Genomic DNA, 20594 nt, shown 5'->3' on the forward strand with positions numbered 1-20594 from the left:
CTTACAACAGCGCATGCACCTTCCAGTTAGTCATACACAGCATGCCTGGCTCCCTCCATATTTACTTGACCTGGTCCCTCTAGACCTTTGTAGCACTGATGATGATCTTGACACCATCTCCTTCCAGCATCTCTTTTGCACCCGAACTTGAATCTAGGAAATAGTCTAATCTAGATGAAGCAACTTTCTTCTAGACAAGTTCCTCTCTCCCAACCTAAAAATAGAATCTTAACCAACTTTAGAATAACTTTTACTGCATTATGCTAAATGGTAGGGTAGACAGAAAGAAGGTGTTACGAACGCAGAGCAAACCCCCCAAATTATCTTATGATCAGGTTGGGGACCCGTAACTTTTCGTAAAGCAGAAAAAATTTGAAATCCCAGTTACTTACTAAGAAAATAAAGCCACAGAATTCTATGGTTTAAAATAAAGAAAAGAAATGTAGCACTACAGAAGTCATCTGCTCCTGACTCCCAGTAATGTGTGCTCATTTTTGCACCATACCCAGGGCCCAAGATCATTTGAACAAGTATTTTGCATCAGTTTTCACTATAGAGGATACACGTAACATCCCAGAAGCAACTATGAATCAGGAAATGGAAGGGAGGGGGAACTCAGGAAAATTACAATCACTAGAGAAGTGGTACTGAGTAAATTGTTGGAGCCGCGGGCTGACAATTGATCGGGTCCTGATGGACTTCATCCTAGGGTCTTAACAGAGGCGGTTAGTTAAATAATTGATGCATTAGTTTTAATTTTCCGAAACTCCCTAGATTCAAGGCATGTCCCATTAGATTGGTAGATAGCAAATGTAACTCCATTATTCAAAAAGGGAGGGAGACAGAAAGTGGGAGACTATAGGCCAGTTAACTCAACATCTGTCATAGAAAGAATGTTAGAAGCTATTATTAAAGAAGCTAATGCAGGGTACTTGGATAAGTTCAAGGTAATCAGGCAGAGTCAACATGGCTTTGTGAAAGGGAATTTCCAGAAGGGAAATTTTTTGAAAGGAATTTCCAGAAGGCATTTGACAAAGTGCCACACCACAGGTTATTTCAGAAAATAAAAGCTCATGGATAGAAGATTGGCTGGCTAACAGGAAACAGAGAGTAAGCATAAACAAGTCATTTTCACGATGGCAAGATGCAATGAGTGACGTGTCAAAGAGATCAGTGCTGAGGCCTCATTGTTTACAAATTATATAAATGACTTGGGTGAACGGATGAATGGGATGGTTGCCAAATTTACTGACGACACAAAGATAGGTAGGAAAATAAGTTGTGAAGAGGACATAAGGAGGCTACAAAAAGATATACATAGGTTAAGGGAATGGGCAACAATCTGGCAAATGGAGTCTAATGTGGGGAAATGAGGAATTGTCCATTTTGTCAGGAAGAATAAAAGAGAAGCATATTATCTAAATGGTGAAAAATTGCGATGTTCTGAGATGTAAAGCAATCTGGGTGTCTTCGTGCATGAATTGCAAAAGGCTAGTATACAGGTGCAGCAAGTAATTAGGGAAGCTAATAGAATGTTATCATTTATTGCGAGGGGAATTGAATACAAAAGTACGTAGGTTATCTTTAGTTGCACAGAGTAAGACCACATCTGGAGTACTGTGTAAAGTGTTGGTTCCTTATTTAAAGAAAGATGTAAACGTGTTGGAAGCAGTTCGGAGAAGGTTTACCAGGCTAATACCTGGAATGGGCGGGTTGTCTTATGAGGAAAGGCATCCATTGGAACTTAGAAAAGTAAGAGGCACCTTGAGTGAAGCATAAGATCTTGAGGGGTCTTGACAGGGTGGATGTGGAGAGGACGTTTCCTTTTGTAGGAGAATCTAGAACTAGGGGTCACTGTTTAACAATAAGGGGTCATCCATTTTTTCTCTCAGAGGGTCGTTAGTCTTTGGAACTCTTCTCCCGAAAAGGCAGTGGAAGCAGAGTCTTTTAATATTTTTAAGGCAGCCGTGGATAGATTCTTGGTAATCAAAGGGATGAGAGGTTATCGAGGGTAGGTGGGATGCAGATTTGAGGTTACGATCAGATCAGCCATGATCCTATTAAATGGCTGAGCAGGCTTGAAAGGCCGAATGACCTATTCTTGCTCATTGTTTGCACGTTTGGCCGCACCACCTTTCACACATACAAACTGCTGTCAGGATGGCCAAATCCTTCAGCTTCCATTCTCAGCCAAGGGCTGGAGGCAGAAACTCTTCAATCACCAGCGGAACCCAACACATTGTGAACCAGGCTCTCAGCTTGAAGTCTCCAGCAAAAAATACTTCAAGCCATTCCTGAACAGCTGTCAAAGAAAAACTGAAATGGAGCTTGCACTGCCTGTCCCCCGCCACTCTCTGCCTCTGAGCCAGAACACCCGGATATGCCAGGAATTATAGTCCTCACCCTTCAGCTGGAAAACCCACAGAAACAACCCAGCAATACAAAATACCTCACAGAGGGCATCAGAAATCTGGAAGATATACAGCAACCAGTCATATCGATATCTCAATCACAATTGAGCTTAGAAAAGCTTAGATACACTCAGTTCATTTACTGTAATGGCACACTTGAAGAACCATTCTTCATTCTATTTTTGATGAAGTACTATTTCTGCACGATTGTTGAGGAATAACAAATCATAATAGATTAACTATAGCGTTCTCACTGTATAGACTCCATCCACTTTTGAGTCACCAGCCCGCTCTTGCTGGAATCCAGTCACCAGCCCGCTCTCACTGGAATCAGTCTCCAGACCGCCCTCATTGGAATCAAGTTATCTAAACTTTCCCACTGGAATCCCGTCAGCAGACTATTCTCACTAGACCTGAGCACAAATGGCTAACACTGAGGGAGTCCTGCACTGTCTTTCGACATAAAAGATTTCACTATTTCGAAGAAGGGCAGCAACGTCTTGCCTGGTGTCCTGGTCAATGTTTATTCCTCAATCAACATCACAAAGAAACAGATCACCTGTTCATTATCATACTGCTGTGTGTTGTAGATTGACTGCCATGTTTCCTAAACTATAAGAGTGACTACACTTCAAAAGTACTGCAGTGGTAGTAAAGCCCTTTGAAACATCCATATGGTCATGAAATGCATCATATAAATGTGAGTCTTTTTTTCGCTTTCTGTAATACAATGAGAATGGCCTGGTGGTTGTAACAGCTACCAGGCTATTCTCATTTCAATATAGCTACCATACTTTCCCTATTGTAACACTCATCATATTTTTCTCATTGAAATACAACCATACAATTCTCATTCTAAGAGTTACTTCCATAACAATCACCAAGCCATTCTCATTGTAATATAGTCACCTAACCATGACCATTGGCATCGTAGTAGACAACAGAAAATTTACATTGTAATACCATACCTACTACAGCAGTCATTATACTTGTTACCAGAGTATTCTAATTATAATAGGCATCAAAACTATTCATATTGTAATGTGATATTGTTATGACCAGGTGAAAAGGGGTGAACTGGCTCCACCCTAGTCAACCGCCTTGGTTGGCCATAATAAAGATTTTTAAGTTTATTTTCCATGAGGGTAAGCCTTTTCCATATCAGGATGTATTTAACTGTTTAAGCTGTGAGCAATAAGGAGACAATCAAATTAGGTTTCCATGATTCAAGGAAAGAGCAAATTTATTAACCATTAAACCCGAGAAAAATAATAAAAACACAGCATCAAGCATTCAACCCTCATGCTGTCATTCAAACACGCAGACACACACAAACACGCAGACATACACACGCACAGGCACAAACAAAAACACGCGAGCAGACACACATAGAAACACAGGCACATGTATCAGAAATAAGGGGAGTTAGAGTCCAATAAAAAATGTAAAAGAATATATGGTTAAGTACCCTTTGATTGTTCTTGAGGCATAGATTTTATGTGCTGCAGCCGATTTGGGTTATCTGGTTTCTTAGATATGGTCAGATATAGGAGATGCTGCAATGAATTATGAGACCTCGGTTCACTGGTGGTTTCTGGTAGTGTTAGCTTCTCGAACCGAGTGACAGACTTATTCCAAAAGAGAGAGAGAGAGAGAAAGCAGCCTTCAGCCTGCTTTCTCTGGAGAAGACTTTCTTGACACCACCTGTGTCACTTGCAATCTTCTCAAGTGGCTGGACCTTGCCTTGAAATATTTCACCCATTGTGTATTTCCAAGAGGTTTTGGCTGGGTCTGTCTGTTGCAGCCATTATTTCTATATTTAATATTTTATATTTTTAATGTCTCTTCCTTAGACAGCTATGAGTTTCGATGGGTGTCTTCAAATTGCAAAATTTCCAGTCAGTTGAAAGTTGAAAAATCGTATTTTCAAAAAAATAAAGGGGTACAGCCTTGTGACAATATTTTCAAATTGCAAAAGAAAATAAAATGATTTGCTGAGCTAAAAATGTCAAATTCTAGAAAGACCCAAATTCAGTATCTGGAACAATGAATGATTAAAATCAAATGGAAAAACCCCCAACTTCCACAAACTGGAATACATGTCAGAGCTATAATTGTATAATTATTTCAATTAGATGCCAGGATGATATTTTTCACTGATAAACTATACAGTAATGGGCCTGACAAATATTAAGCGTGAATACAAACTGCAATAATGCATCACTGCCTTCCCTGAATGTCATGATAAACGGTGCCAGGCTTAGCTAAGAAACTCTCCCCTAATGTGGATTGATATTTTGGCATCTGACAGCACCGAACGAAATAGGCGTTGGATCTTGGCAAATTTACTGACAAATATCAGGAATCAAAGCAGCTTCCTTTCAATGAGGGAAAACAAAGTCACACTCATACAATAGCAAAAAGAGCAGTACATGATAAGACAATGTAATCGGCATTTCAACTCAGGAGACAAACTGCTCTGAGGCATGTGAGATTACACTGCTGACACTATATTAGCCACTATCTATCACATTTTTTCCATTAAATGGTGACAAAAGCGGCTCTAAAGCTAGCAGAGGAGCAATTATATTGCGTGATTTATATTAACTGTAGAATATTAAAGTGATGTTCCATGATGAAGTTGCTGCATACTCTAGTTTTTTGTTGTTCAAACCATGTTCCCTCCCGTAATCCAAATGTACCCCCTCTCCATCATGGTTTTCTTACTTACTCTACGTGAAATTTATTACGTACATTTTCAGATGTAGAAAGGAAAAAAATTTTAAATAGAAATTAAATGCATGTCCCTTCAAATATTCCTTAGGATCAACCAGTTGCGCAATAAAGTGCATTTCTGAGCACAAGGTTTTTATACCGGGTCTACTGAACGGTTTTACAGAATATATTGAACAATAGAATTAGAGTATTGTGAGCTGTCAAAGTGAAAGAAATTTCAGGTGATGAATAGAGGGCATCATACAGAAACCTATCACACATCTTCTAAACAGACTGACTGGAGTACCATCGCTTACTTATGACATTGTGCTGCCAAATATTAAATGAGCCCATTAAAAACACTGCAGACCTCAAAGCAGAACAGAACACGTCACACCTTTGAAACACAAGATGTGATGAGACTGAAACAATTCAAGGTCAGTGTTTAGTATTATTTATTTAATAAAATCAATTGCAGGCAGGCTAGCAAAGACCAAGGGCTGGATTTTACGACACCTCTTTCACTGGGCATAGTTTCAGTGGTGGGGTGGGCGGGGGGCGGGTGGGAGACATAAAATCTGCTGGTCCCACCTCTGATCTGTTTCCCATTATATGGGGTGTGGTGAGGCACCATTAGGCTGTCCACCCTTAGGCCTATTGAGGCCCAAAACTGCCCAATTAAGTAGCAATTAAGGGCCACAATCTGCCTCCAATGCTATAAAACACTGGGGGCTTGGCCTAAATAGCCAAGTGGTTATGGTACTGGGTTTGTAACCCCAAGATCAAGAGTTCAAATCTCACAATGGCAAACTATGAAACAATGTAACTTCATCTGAAACAGATGGAAACAGGTTTACTCAAAAGAGTATCAAGAGTTCAAATCTCACAATGGCAAACTATGAAACAATGTAACTTCATCTGAAACAGATGGAAACAGGTTTACTCAAAAGAGTATCAAGAGTTCAAATCTCACCATGGCAAACTATGAAACAATGTAACTCATCTGAATAGGAACAGATGGAAATGTGTTTGTACTCGAAAGAGTTATAAAACACTGGGCAGTGGCAAGATGGCCAGAGTACAAAGGCCATTTTTTTGAAATGGCCTTTTTGAAAAGGCAGGAATGTGCTGTAAGGATTTTGGTTACCGTGTGATATGTCTGACAAAGTCTTCATAGTCATACATAGGTAAACTGTAAGTCCTTAATGACTCTTAGAACTATTTACAACTATACAGTAATGCATACTAGCTAAGAGCTGTGTCCATGCTTGCTGGTACACACGGCTCTGTCCCACACTAGACTGACTCCTAGGGGGAGGTCATGTGTTCTCTTACATCACTGTGTGGGTGGTACTGTACTCAGTCACACATTGAGCCTACATGCTTCAGACCCTTACAGAAGGAAGGGGTGTCTTATCAATTGTGGGGGGTGGGGTGGGGGGGGTGCCCTGTGCACATTGGGGCATCCTGCACCCAGGATGTCAAGTTTGTTCCTCCCTGCCTGCGCTCCAAAGCCCAACCCCCTAACCCTCTCTCCCACCTTCCCAGGTTCCCCAATCCCTCCCTACCCCAAAAGCCCAGGATTTACCTGTCTCTGGCCACCATGATCTTCTTCCTGAGGCCTCCTTGCAATCCCAGCAGTGCTCATTATTGAGTTCTTGTTCTGTTGGGACTGCTGGAGCTAAATTGTCTGACAGTACTTGAGGAAACTGCTTTCTGCCCACTTAGGGGCAAAAGTCCAACCATCAGCTAGTTTAGCCTGCCCCCAGTGTGTTATCACAGTGGCAGCCTTTTTATAAATCATTCCATTCAAGACCGCCTTTCCTTCTGAGGTTGGGGAAGGGAAGTAGGCCATCCCCTGGAAATCCAGCCCCAACTAATGTAGATTGGACCCCCCATATTTTCCACCAGCCAATCTTAAACAACTGTGACAGGAGTTCTACTTTAACACAGCCACTTAAGTGGGATGGGTTTCATGAGGGGACATATTGCTCGTCCACCCACCCCACCCCTGTTGCACGAGTCGGCTTTCAGCTGACACACCCGAAAGGAGCCTGTGCTGCAGCCATAACGTGCTGTCCATGAGCTTATTGAGCCAAAAAAGTAGGACTTTTGCCCCTCAGTGGGACTACATGGAGGCCCACAGATGGCGAGGACCTGGATCCTGGAGAGAGCTAGGTCATGGTTTAGGACGGGGAGAGATCAGGGAACGCAGGGGGTGCAGAATTTGGAGGACAGGCAGGAGGAACAAAGGGGCAGGTATCATCATGGGGGGGGGAGACAGGTTGCCCCTGATGCACACAGAGTACCATTGAAGGATGTACTCCCTTCCTTCCCACCTTTTAAGTAGTTTCCTTAAAAAAAAAGGTCTGCCCACTCCCACCCGCCTGCCCACGCCAACCATTTTAAGACATGGGCAGTGTATTATTCTGGTCAATTGTCTTGGTAACAAGCTCAATTGACCATTAATTAGTTGTTTAAAAATGACAGGAGAGCTGCCAATTTCAGCGCCTGCTCACCTACCATGTTATGGGGGTTAGCTTGGTAGTGTGCTTACCACACTTCACATTTTATGTGGCCCTCCATCCCTGGCCGATGGCACATCTAGCGGGAAGCCATAAAATCCAGGCCATTAGCTTTCTTCAAAATACCATCTTTGCCCAGCAGCAACACTTGCACTAAAAAAGGGGCTAGGCATCACAAAATGGAGCTAGTATTTAATTTATGTCCTAGTATTTAATCAGGAATCTTACCCCAAAGGAATATATACCATTAGTCTAAGATTTCATTCTTGTCTCTCTATGCTGTTTTTTCTGAATGGCCAACTTAATTGTCACTATCAGGCCTCTTCAAAAAAGTTAAAATCAAGATCTAGGATACTTACTAAACGCGACGGTTTTTAAATTCGGGTTCCCAGATCATTGGAGGAAATATGGGTGAGATTGGTCAACTATTCCTATCCTTGTCAACACATTTCTGAATTATTCCATGTCTAGTGAATTACTGGGAAGTTATTTCTGTTGCTATATTATTATAGCAATGTTTGCTGCAATTATAGCATCTTTTTTTCTATGCATACAGTTGATACTGTCCTAGTACTGTCAATATTTATGTCCAGGGAAATAGAAAACTACACAAAGAATTTGAAATCCATTGATCTGTAGTGTGAACTGAAAGAACAACTTTTCATATGGGAAAAACTGTCACACCATGACCAAGTCCATGCTCCACACTGGTAGTAACCATTTTGTGTTCAATTACTGTGATTGACAACATTGATCAGAGCCAAAACGTCAGTCTCTCACACTCTCAGGCCCAGAGCTGCCTTGAAGAAGGGCAAATTCTGGCCCTTGCATTTCCTAATGTCAAACACACACGTTCTAAAGAGGCAACATTTAAATCATGTTAGTAGCAAAATATTACCAACTGTTTGGCACAAATTGACAAATTCACTGAAACCGTCTAAACAGAGAGAGAAGTGTCATTGTAATCCAACAGGGAATGTTCCGTGCTGGTAATAAAGGGAATAGATGAGACAGGCCATCAGGACCTGGGCATGCTCAATGAAGATATTAGATGACAAAGGTGAAATCTTATGTCAAAACAAGTTCAATTTCCTTGCGGAAGTGCATTATTCACCCCAAACCATTTTGATTTCAGTATCATTATAAACACTGAGGAGTAAGCAGCAATCAGATATTTTGAATATTTAATTTCAAATTCAGTGATTCAGGTCCCCACAATCATCCTGAAATGGATTCTGAGATAAATCAAACCCAGTGGCAGAATGACAATGTTCCATTAGCCCACATGGCAGATGTAGATGATGAAAACGTAGGAATGGTGACAATGAAACATCTGCAGGGTCATTTGCTTGAAGCTCATTTAGTCAGTGTGTAACCTCAGCCCAGAAGTTTACATGGATTGAATTATTTCCTATGGTGCTTTTGGTGCTTCGAAGTTCCAGCCTGGGTCTGAGGTGATGGAGTCAGCATCTCAAACCATATGGAACTATTTTTGTGTGACTGCCTGATATCCTCCATGCTGCAATAATAATACTGGGTCCTTACCAGTCAAACATCTGCTGTTTTGCTATTAGCTGGCCGATGCATAAAGCATTGAAATTGGCTGCAATCACAACATCCTGGATTTTATCGCTTAATTAGGAATGAGTTCAACAATGTTTCAAATCTAGATGCGCTCAAACCCTTCAATTTGTCTGTGCTTCCATATCCTAATCAGATATTTTTATTCACAAACATACACCTCTTCCCATGTTTTTCCTTTATACAGTCAAACTTACATTTGCAGCCACACTTTTACCTCAGATAAAATTACATTCACCACATGCTCCTCTCACCAGCACAGGTGCACGTTTAAACAGAAAGGCTCTATTTTGACTTTGACTTTGACAGCTCCACTGAGGCTAGTGCTTTGTAGACTGCCAAGAGGGAAGCAGTCTGCCCTTGAGCACACCTTTATAGCTGGAAAGCGGCAGGAACATGGCAAGAAATGAACTATTTTTGGCTAGCTATATCAGGTCTGGCAGCTAGAACCGTAGAAGTTTAAAGAGCAAAAAGAACTCACTTCTGCAGCCCAACATGTCGCTTCCATGGAACAATCAAAACTAATCATAATGCCCCATTCTCTTTCCATAGCCTTGCACCTTCATCTACTTCAAAATGAGGGAGCTTTCACCCTGTCATCGTTTCTTACCATTGTGGAGTAGAACCCATGTCTTGAAGGTGAAATTAATGTGTGCACTGCATCATTTTGTTGGCTAGGCTAGTAGGCAGGTGTATGTGATAGTCTTCAGCTGGCTGATCAATTGATAGATTCTCTGATCCATGACACTCAACCTTGGGCAGTTACTTACCTGGCAGGGGAGAGACCATGATCAGGAAGGTGGTTCTCCCAGGACGAGGCTAGCCCATTGCATTTCGGGTGTGCTGACACCTGCGATGTCCCCAAATGCGGGATACTCGACTGCAAAATTTGTGGTAGTGGGGGACTGCATTCGCGCTCTCCCCGATTCACAATTCAAAAAATAGACTTCAACCTTGGGCAGCAGTGGTGGTACTGAAGGCTTGCAGTTATCTGCCAATATCTACTATCTATTGGCAAGAGAGAGGTTCCCTTCCATAATCCAGGGATAATTTTGAACAGATCAAATTTAAAATGTGTTACACTCCAATCAGCCCTGAGCTTGCCACTTATTCCTGTATTTAATTCTGTCTCTGTTCAAGAATGTGACCTCTTTCAAGCACAGCATCCTTTGCTGATTTGTCACACCCCTGAAAAAAATAACTCATTGATATTTTGTTAACTGAGAGAATCCAGCATAAATTGGCCTTAATGTTAGCATAATTTTTGATATAAGTTGCAATTCCTTACAGAACAATCTCATTAAAGCAATAAAGCTCACCTTCAACAAACGTACCTGGATAAAGATGTTAAAAAACACAACCAATCTAATCACACCTGGAACCTGAATTATGCAATCTGAACTCTCACAGATAGATGGAGATAATGAATGAAGCCCTTAGTGTGATTAAATCATATATTACCAAAGTGTCCTGGAAATAAGTCTTTGTCATTCTCTCTCAGCCTAAAACACTGACTGATAGTTATCTGTTGATATTATATGAGCAAAAAGGTCAAAAATAGAACTCAGATACTTGAATTAATTGAAGACTAATTTATTTTGAAAAATATTGCAGCATTCACAGAAGTGTATCCTTCCTGACTTGTAGGACAGAATTTTGCCCTCCTTGGGCAGGCACAGTGGGCAGGCCCAGGAGTGGTTGTGAAGCAAACCGCCACCCATGATTGGGCCCCGACATCGATTTCACACTGGCTGGCCAACTAATGGTCAGCCACCATGAAAGGCATGCTTTAGCGCCATAGGGATGGTGGCAGGAGAAGGGCATGTGCGAAAGTTTGCACAGGCGTGTGAGTGCGAGCAATGAAGACTCCCTGCTGCACAGAGCTGCCTCAGGTAACTGAAGATTAATAACATTAAAAATAAAAAAGTTAGCAATGTTAGAAACATGTCCCCTCATGTGACTCTGTGAATGAATTTAAAAGTTTTTTATATAGTTTTTAATTGCTGTGGATCAGGTTTCCTAAAATATCCAAAGGCCGCTTGGCCTTTCCGCCTGCCCGCCAACCATGAGATTGGACAGGCAGCGAAAAATTTCATTCAATTAGAACTTTAATGGCCTTAATAGATATTTGCTATTTGTCGATGGGCAAGGTGCTGACTCCGGGCAAGTGCGCAATGACATTGGGGCGCTCACCTGATGTCATTACGCACTATTTCACTCTCATTCAGGTCAGGTGCATGCCCACCCGGCGACAGAAAAATTCAACCCGTAGTCTTTCCCCCTCCCTTCTCTCTTAATCCAATCTTTCTTTCCTTTCCAATTTCTCTAATCCTGCCTCCTCCTTCTGTATCTTTTCAATCATTAAATCTCACTGGTTAAAGAGATAGACTGTTGATCCTGTCATTCAGCAAAGTCCCAGACACTCTATTGCCCAGCATTATCAGTTCATTCTTGCAGAAAATCATATAGCAAACTGAATTTGAGCTGAAAAGTAAGGTAAAAAGTTGATGTACTGAGGCACACTCCTAGTTGCCGCATTATGCAAATTCTGGGTGAAATATATATATAATATTGGATCGAAACGTGTAACATCAGCTTGAAAGATACTATCAGTGCTGTACAATATTTTTAACATTCTCAGCAAATTCATCTCTCTAACAGAGAATTTATTCATTCAAAATAAATGGATTAATTTATCGAATATGGCACAAATGCATTAAATATTATTACAGCATCTCATTTCTAGCCTACTGTGAGTGCAGACAATGTTAAACTAAAAGGAATGTCAGCACCTTCTGGACACACATTTTATATATGTTGTATTTTCGCAATAAACACAAGAATTTTAAGGGCCAGCAAAGGCCATCTGCCTACAATATTGCTTAAACCCTTCTTTCTCCATAAACATATGGAACCCTTTCCTGCTCTTACACAACAGTTATTCTTGGGTTGAAAGATGATATGTAGAATCTTAGTTAAGGAACCATTTTTTTTCCGTAGCTATGGCACAGCTGGCATAAGAGGCACTGCAGCTACCATAAAATCTGCAAACACATTCATTTCTTTGCAAAGTTATTACAAATACAACAAATAACATTGGTCTTTATCCTATTCAATAACTTTGCATGAGGTATTCTATCTTTACAGTGCTATATTTACAATTGCTAAACCTAGAAATTGTAAAGAAGATTGGGCATAATGAGTTGACCTTCTGACCTGTGGACTCCCATTGATGAGTTAACTAAGTGCACCCAGCATAGCACCCTACTTTCTGTGAGCTTCACTGGAACAATGCAGCAAGGCAAGGACAGATATGTGGGCAAGAGAGCACGGTGGAGTGTTAAAATGGCAAGCGACAGGGAGGTCTGGGTGATGCTTGTGGACACTTGCCCACATGTCTGTCCTTGGCTTGCTGCATTGATCCAGTGAAGCTCAACGCAAACTGGAGGAACAGCACCTCATCTTCCGACTAGGCACTTTACAGCCTTCCAGACTGAATATTGAGTTCAACAATTTTAGATCCTGAACTCCCTCCTCCATCCCCACCCCCTTTCCGTTCCTTTCACCTCCTTTTTGTTTTTTCCAATAATTTGTATAGTTTTTTTTTTCTTTTTTCCCCACCTATTTCCGTTATTTTTAATCTATACCTTTTATGCCCTTTTAGTCTTATTTCACCCTACCCCCACTAGAGCTATGTGTACCTTGCTTGTCCTCTTAATTAACACATTCCTTTAGATAATATCACCAGCTTCAACACCTCTTTTTTCTTTTGTCTGTGACATATTTTGGTTTTCTCCTCCTATCACTGCTTGCTTGTCCCAACAACCACACCGCCCCCACCTCCTCCCCCCCCGCCACAACTTTAAACCAGCTTATATTTCACCCCTCTCCGATTTTTACTTAGTTCTGTTGAAGGGTCATGAGGACTCAAAACTTCAACTGTGCTCTTCTCCGCCAATGCTGCCAGACCTGCTGAGCTTTTCCCGGTATTTTTATTTTTTGTTTTGGATTTCCAGCATCCGCAGTTTTTTGTTTTTATATTTGCATCGTTGAGGTCTTTGCACTTGCCAAAAGTTAGCATTTGTCACAGGACACCTTCTGGGTAGTATTTGTCAGGAGAAAACTTGCCAGCAGTACGGAACTTGTTAGGAAGTTAGCATTTGCATAGGACATTGCCAGTCAACAGGGGGTATTTGTGACAGGTTGAGGGGTTACTGTAAGACCCCACTATTAGGCTTAATTAGTGACTAAAGTAAATGTCACAGGACTGAGGATTACCATTAGAATCCAGTATTAGGGATCAGTGTATCCAGTAAAGACAGGATTGTCAGAGCAATGTTAGTTGGTTCAACTCAAGTAGTTTCAAGTGTTTTTATTTTATGGTTTCAGAAACTTCAAAGGGCCTGGATGATTGACACTTTTAGTAGCTTTCACTCCAGACCTTTTTTCAATAGGAGAAATTTATCAATGGAGTACATTTTTAAAAGTTTTTTTTTAAACACATCCCACTTTACACTGTGATGCTCATTGGTTCCAGAGCGTGTACAGTGGGTCAATGGGCAGGAAAGTACCAGAGCCTGGCATAGGCTGCATGAGGGAACATAGGGGGTGGGTGAAAGGGCACAGCCTGGCACAGGGAGCTTGAGGGCATATAGGGAGTGGGTGAAAGGACAGGGACTGGCATAGGATGCATGAGAGGACATGGAGGTGGGTGGGGGGACAGAGTGTGGGATAGCAGGCATAAGGTAACATAGATGTTGGGTGAAAGGGTAGAGCTTGGCATAGGTGGCATTTGGGGACATAGGAGGTGGGTGCAAGGGCATAATTTGGCATAGAGACATATGGGGACATAGGTGGTGGGTGGAGGGGCAGACCTTGGCATGGGGATCTTGAGGGAGATTATTAGAACTTTTAGTAGCTTTCACTCCATACCTTTTTTCAAATAGGAAAAAATTATCAATGGAATACATTTTTAAAGCTTTTATGTTATACATCCCATTTTACATTGTTCCAGACAGCGTACAGTAGGTCAATGGGCATGGAAGTGCCAGAGAGTGGCATAGGGTGCATGAAGTGAAATGGGGGATGGGTGAAAGGCAATAGTACCGAAGGCTTGTGCTCCAGAACTTACTTTGCCCCTAGCCAAGTTGTTCCAGTACAACTACAAGACTGGCATCTACTGACAATGTGGAAAATTACACAAGTATCTCCAATACATAAAAAGCAGGACAAGTCCAACCCAGCCAATTACCAGCCCATCAGTCTGCTCTTCATTATCAGTAAAGTAACGGGTTCCCTGACCAATCTGAGAGGGAGGGAGGGTGGGAAGATGTACTCATTCGGTCAAAAGAAGGATTTTTAGTTAAAAGGATCACAGAATGGGCTACATGGTCTACAAGCTGCACTTACATTTTTCAGACTACAGCAACTACAAGAAGAGAACAGTCACCTGGGAAAGCTGCCACACACCCACCTACTCTCCCCCACCACCCCCACCCCAGGTCACTCACTCTTACGTAGAGGGTCCACTGCAGGATCTGAGGGGCTGCAGTTAGGTGAGCTCTCCCAAGGGCAGAAGGAAGAAGACAACCCCTCCAATCAAGCGGTGAAGGAGGATCGGCAGCAGAAGTATGCTCCCTTCAACCTGGAGACGATGCAACAAGAGGAGCCAGGACAAAAACAGAATTACCTGGAAAAACTCAGCAGGTCTGGCAGCATCGGTGGAGAAGAAAAGAGTTGACGTTTCGAGTCCTCATGACCCTTCAACAGAACTGAGTGAATATTAGGAGAGGGGTGAAATATAAGCTGGTTTAAGGTTGGGGGTGGGGGGTGGGGGGAGAGAAGTGCAGAGGGGGGGTGGTGGTGTGGTTGTAGGGACAAGCAAGCAGTGATGGGAGCAGATAATCAAAAGATGTCACAGACAAAGGAACAAAGAGGTGTTGAAGGTGGTTATATAATCTAAACGAATGTGCTAATTAAGAATGGATGGCAGGGCATTCAAGGGACAGCTCTAGTAGGGGTGGGGTGGAAGGACTAGCAGGGCTTAATGATTTAAAAATAATGGATATAGGTGGGAAAAGAAAAATCCATATAAATTATTGGAAAAAACAAAAGGAAGGGGGAAGAAATGGAAAGTGGGTGGGGATGGAGGAGGGAGTTCCAGATCTAAAGTTGTTGAATTCAATATCCAGTCCGGACCGGACTGAATATTGAATTCAACAACTTTAGATCTGGAACTCCCTCCTCCATCCCCACCCCCTTTTCCATTTCTTCCCCCTTCCTTTTGTTTTTTCCAATAATTTATATGGATTTTTCTTTTCCCACCTATATCCATTATTTTTAAATCTTTAAGCCCTGCTAGTTCTTCCACCCCACCCCCACTAGAGCTGTCCCTTGAGTGCCCTGCCATCCATTCTTAATTAGTACATTTGTTTAGATTATATAACCACCTTCAACACCTCTTTTTTCCTTTGTCTGTGACATCTTTTGATTATCTGCTCCTATCACTGCTTGCTTGTCCCTCAACCACACCCCCGCCCCCCACTTCTCCCCACCGCCCCCCCAACCTTAAACCAGCTTATTTTACCCCTCTCCTAATATTCACTCAGTTCTGTTGAAGGGTCATGAGGACTCGAAACGTCAACTCTTTTCTTCTCCACCGATGCTGCCAGACCTGCTGAGTTTTTCCAGGTAATTCTGTTTTTGCTTTGGATTTCCAACATCCGCAGTTTTTTGTTTTTATATAAGAGGTGCCAGGACCTCAGGAGGGTATAACAAGTGAGTAGCATAACACTTTTAGGTGACAAACCCCATACCCTGACTTAGCCAGCATTTTCTTGCAGAGCACCCCTCAGGCCAACACAACCTGCAGCTCCAGTCATTCTTCTCCCTGCAAGCATCTCATATTGCCATTTGAACAGCCAACACTCATATTCACCCTCATCTTATTGCCCTCTCATACTCATGTCTTTCAGTCATCTTCCACAATGGTGTCCTACCCTTCTCTCCAAGTAAGCCACTGCAAACACTCACATCTCCTTGCTTCCTTTCCTTACAGAATAGAGCACACTGGTTAACGAGAGGCGGAGATGCAGGATGATAAGATAAGGTGGTGTTGGTGGCTATGGTCCTCCAATGACATACACCTTATTGACCACTGGCAACGGATGCCCACTTGCTCCACTGGGTAGAAGGTCATGTTCCCGGAGGCAGCAGATGCCAGCAGTCACCCACAGTGAGCGACTGAGCCTCCTGAGTCAGTGTTATGATCCCCAGCTGAGGTTACCACTGGGAAGGTCTGATCCCAGGGTGGATCCCAGCTTGGTAGATCTTAACTTTTATTTGTTTGTTTAGATATGTGGAGAAGGGCTACTGAACAGAGTCACTGGAGTCAGCTAATGAACTTTTAACAAAAACATAAAACATTTATTAAAAAAGAAAAGATGAACTATATTACAGTACTCCTTGACTCACAACTATACCTTTATATAGAGATATACAGATTTGTAAGGATAAGTTACACAAGCTATCTTATACTCTATTGTCCACAGTAAGTACACAGTCCATGTAAACCAATAGGCGACCTGTGGCCAGGCACACCACATTCTGAAAACAAGTAACAAATGCTGCCCCAAACAGATGTGATGGATCTCTCCTCAACTCCCTCCCAGATGCTTGTCACATCATGAGCCAACCTCACTGAGCTCCATCTGGCACACAAGAGTTTTCAATATCCACTCACGAAGGACTTGCTTTGGAATCTTCTCCCAAACCGGCGCTTTCTCTCAGGCATCTTCCGCAAGTGTTCACCCCTAGGGTTTCAAACTCTCCTTCCAATGTTCATCTCCCATGGGTCACCCCATGCATTCAAGCTGTCTTTCACACAGTCTCTCTCTCTCACTGACTGAGCCATCAATAGTAGACAACTGCTTCACATGCCCATAGCAAAGAGTTACAGGCCTTCGACTGCCTCTTTGGACCTTCTGGCCCCTTGCAAGCTGTTCTCACTTTAAATCTATTTTCTGCAGCTTTTGTCTCTTTAAATCTGAAGCTTAGAGCCTTTCTCTCTGACCCTCACTCTTAACTTCCTTTACAGGACCTTTTCCAGGTTCCTGTCCTTCCTTTTGACAAGAAGGTCTTCTTGAGACTTTCTCCTGTTCCACTCCCTTGGATTTTGGGGTTTTTCCTTTAGTTTGGGTCTGGCTATCTGTCCCCTTTGCCCCAGTCTCTCCTGGCAGCTATTTTCAAAAGCAACTGAAGTCAAACAGCTTCCCAAATCAAACTGCTGTTTCCAGTTTGTCCTGTGTGTGTCTGTGGGAGGGACCTGCCTCTCTGGACCCCTGTTGCTAGGCACAGACCAGATTCTCTACCCTTGTGTTTGCTTAACTTAGCTGCAACAGTCAAGAAACTCTCATTAGACATACAGGCAACTTTTAAAGTGAAACTACAACTCAATCTGACCTTTTCTTAACAGATAGAGAAATATAAATCAAACTTAAGCATTAAAGCTAAAATGCATTCCTAACACCACACACACAAACATAACTTACTTAAAGTCTATCTATTTCCTAACAACTGGCACTCAGACATGTCAGGAGAGATGATCCTCTGCCCGTACACCCTGCATTAGATGTCTCTCATCCTTTTGGCTAGACCTTGGTATCTATGTCCTCTGCCTTGTGGAAGGGCAATGCGCCTGAGAAGGCGGTAGCTGGTGTTGCTGTCCGTGTTATTCCTCCTGCTGCTGATGGCGATGCTGTTGTTTCTGCTATTGCCCCTCATCAGAGGTGGAAGGTGGAGCTCCTGCTGTGATATGGTGAAGACTGGAATTAGGAAGTTCAGCTGAAGATGACTGAAATGCTGGACAGGCAAAGTGCCTTCAAAAAGGTGGCAATCATCTAAAGAACAGTGACAGCACTCTTGGAGAGAAGAAGTGCTTTGAACAGCAGTCTCTCACCTGGCCATGGATGACGCTCTTCAATGTAACTGATCAAAGCGTTCCCAGCTTGTCAGTTTCATTGAAAAAGCTTTTCCCACTATCCATTCACCACAATGACCCTGGCAAATTGCTGACAGGTCGGGAGACAGGTATCCTGGCTGGGAGATCTAGGATGGAGGGTTAAAACCGTCCTTAATTGGTTTTGTATTTCTTATTCTTACTGATCTGATAAATTAGAAAACAGAAAAGGAATTAGAAATTAGGGAATAGTTCTGTACATCAAGGGTAGTAGAAGTTTGGAACTCTCTGCAAATGGCTGGATAAATTATAATTTTTAAATCTGAGATAAGTTGTTTTGTTATTTTAAGGGATTATGGGGGCAAAGGCAGGTAAATGGCCTGAGCTCCCAGATAAGTCATGGTCTCATTGAATGGCAGTAAAGGCTCAAGGGGCTAAACAGCCTACTTCTGTTCCTATACAAAGTGTACAATGCATGACCAATCAGCTCGAGCAGGGACATGCAACAGGACAACTTGCTTCAGTGCAATGCAGGGGAGATGTAATGATATAGGTCCACCTCATTTATTAATTAAATATCTCTGGTGTCATCAGAAAACACGCACAGGTTTTAACTCTGCTTTGTCTAACATATGATGTTTCAATCAGCTTCGCCAATTTATAGGAATTAAGATTTTTTAACCAATTATTAATTGTAATGTATGAGCATGAGTGAAAAAAATGGTGAAAGAAAGTGTGTACAAGTGCATTATATTTACCAGTTGCAATACATTACAGAACCTCTTCAGTTATCTTATTTATTCCATGAATTGGAGAAAGGCAAAGTGAAAAGTTTTTTGGTCAACAACTGGGAGTTAAAATCGCCCGTGAGGAGTTCTAACAGATTCAGTTCTGGTACAGAGGGTGAAACTGGTCGTCAACAAATTGCTTTTAAGCAGACAACTGAGAAAGTACAAAGTAATACAGTGATGAAACCCTAAGGGTTTCAAAAACCTGCAACTGTTGAAGGAAGATGTTATTGGAAAATGTCCTATGTTCATGTCAGTGGGGTGACAGGAGTATCACTGAGTATTTTTTTTTTGTGCTGCCTTAACAGGTCATGGCATTTTTATTACCTAACTATTAGGTAATTATTAGGCGTGTCATAGATATTACAACACCATTGAGCAAAAGTCAGCTAGGTGTCATGGTTTGACTGATCCCGGTAATACATCATTGGAAATAAACTACAGAGTGCAATTATAATTTGATATAATGTCTCACTTAGAACCCATCATTCCCACTCTAAACTAATTTTTAATAAAGTAAAAAGTCAGGTCTACTGATGGAATTCTTGAGTTGATAATGTTCCAGCACTCTGAGTCTATTGAAATCAATGGGTAGCATAAACAATAATTCTGAAGTGGGGCCCTGTAACTGTTACAGCAAACATAATGAAAATGATTTCTTTCTAACATTAGGCAAGGCCATGGGAGCTTCACCAGTTTAAGATAATTAGTAAAGATAACAATTCAATCTGAAACTTGAATATATGAAGTTTGGAAAGTTTGAAATCCAACCAATTTGCACAAGAAGGTAGTATGCAAGATTATTTAGTCTACTAGCATATGCTGCAGCTGAGACAACAGTGAACACTATAAAAATAAACACATAATTTTCAGCTCAAGTTACAGTACTGTAACTGGCTGTTTCAGAGACACATCCAGCCCCTATACAATATAGAACTGTCACATAAATTTTAATGAAAAGATGGACGTGTTGCTGAAGCTTTTTGTTTTGCACTCATCAGGACAAACACATTTCAAATGACCACAACAGTTTAAATTATAGGAGAAAAGGGTGCTGATTGGTTAGCAAGTTGACTCTGATTGGCCAAGACATTGCCATGGAGAAAGCAATGACACATTAGGGACTCCCCAAGCTCCTGGGTAATTCAAAAGGGGCACAAGGCTTGAACATATTCCTTTTGTTTGCAGAGAATGGATTGCTGTGTACGATTGCATGCTGCTTCCAACAAATGTAATTGAGCCACATCAACCAACTTAAGATAATCAGTTGAACTTGTAATGTGGCTCATTTATGTTTGCTTGAAGCAACATTCTTGCATTTGGCTTGATGAGTGCAAGATGAAAAGCTTGAGCAACTTGTCTCTCTTTTCAACAATATTCAAGTTCTGCACTACCAAGCGACTGTCACATAAATCTTCTTCAAATTAATTTTTTAAAGAAATCTATTTAAAACAGCTGTGAGTTGTTTCTTTTTTTTAAATTAATCAAACAAAAACCACAATTTCAATGGAGACAATCATTATATAATTCATTATCCTTAATATCTTCAGCGCTGATCACAATCTTACAGCCACAGAAATGAATTTGGACATAAGAATCAAATCATGTCTTATTTCAT

At 41.7% G+C, this 20594-nt stretch overlaps 1 protein-coding gene and 1 non-coding gene across 3 annotated transcripts in view; one reads left to right on the plus strand and one right to left on the minus strand.

The window, feature by feature from the left end:
• adgrl3.1 (adhesion G protein-coupled receptor L3.1) overlaps nt 1-20594 on the minus strand; it is a 928790-nt gene that overhangs the window by 449789 nt on the left and 458407 nt on the right. The gene's annotated exons all lie outside the window — the stretch shown is intronic.
• Nucleotides 9995-10158, plus strand: LOC121277553. Its single transcript, XR_005942916.1, has one exon. It is a non-coding gene; the product is annotated as a U1 spliceosomal RNA (small nuclear RNA).

Source organism: Carcharodon carcharias, chromosome 4 (assembly GCF_017639515.1).
Source record: "Carcharodon carcharias isolate sCarCar2 chromosome 4, sCarCar2.pri, whole genome shotgun sequence".
Lineage (NCBI taxonomy): Eukaryota > Metazoa > Chordata > Chondrichthyes > Lamniformes > Lamnidae > Carcharodon > Carcharodon carcharias.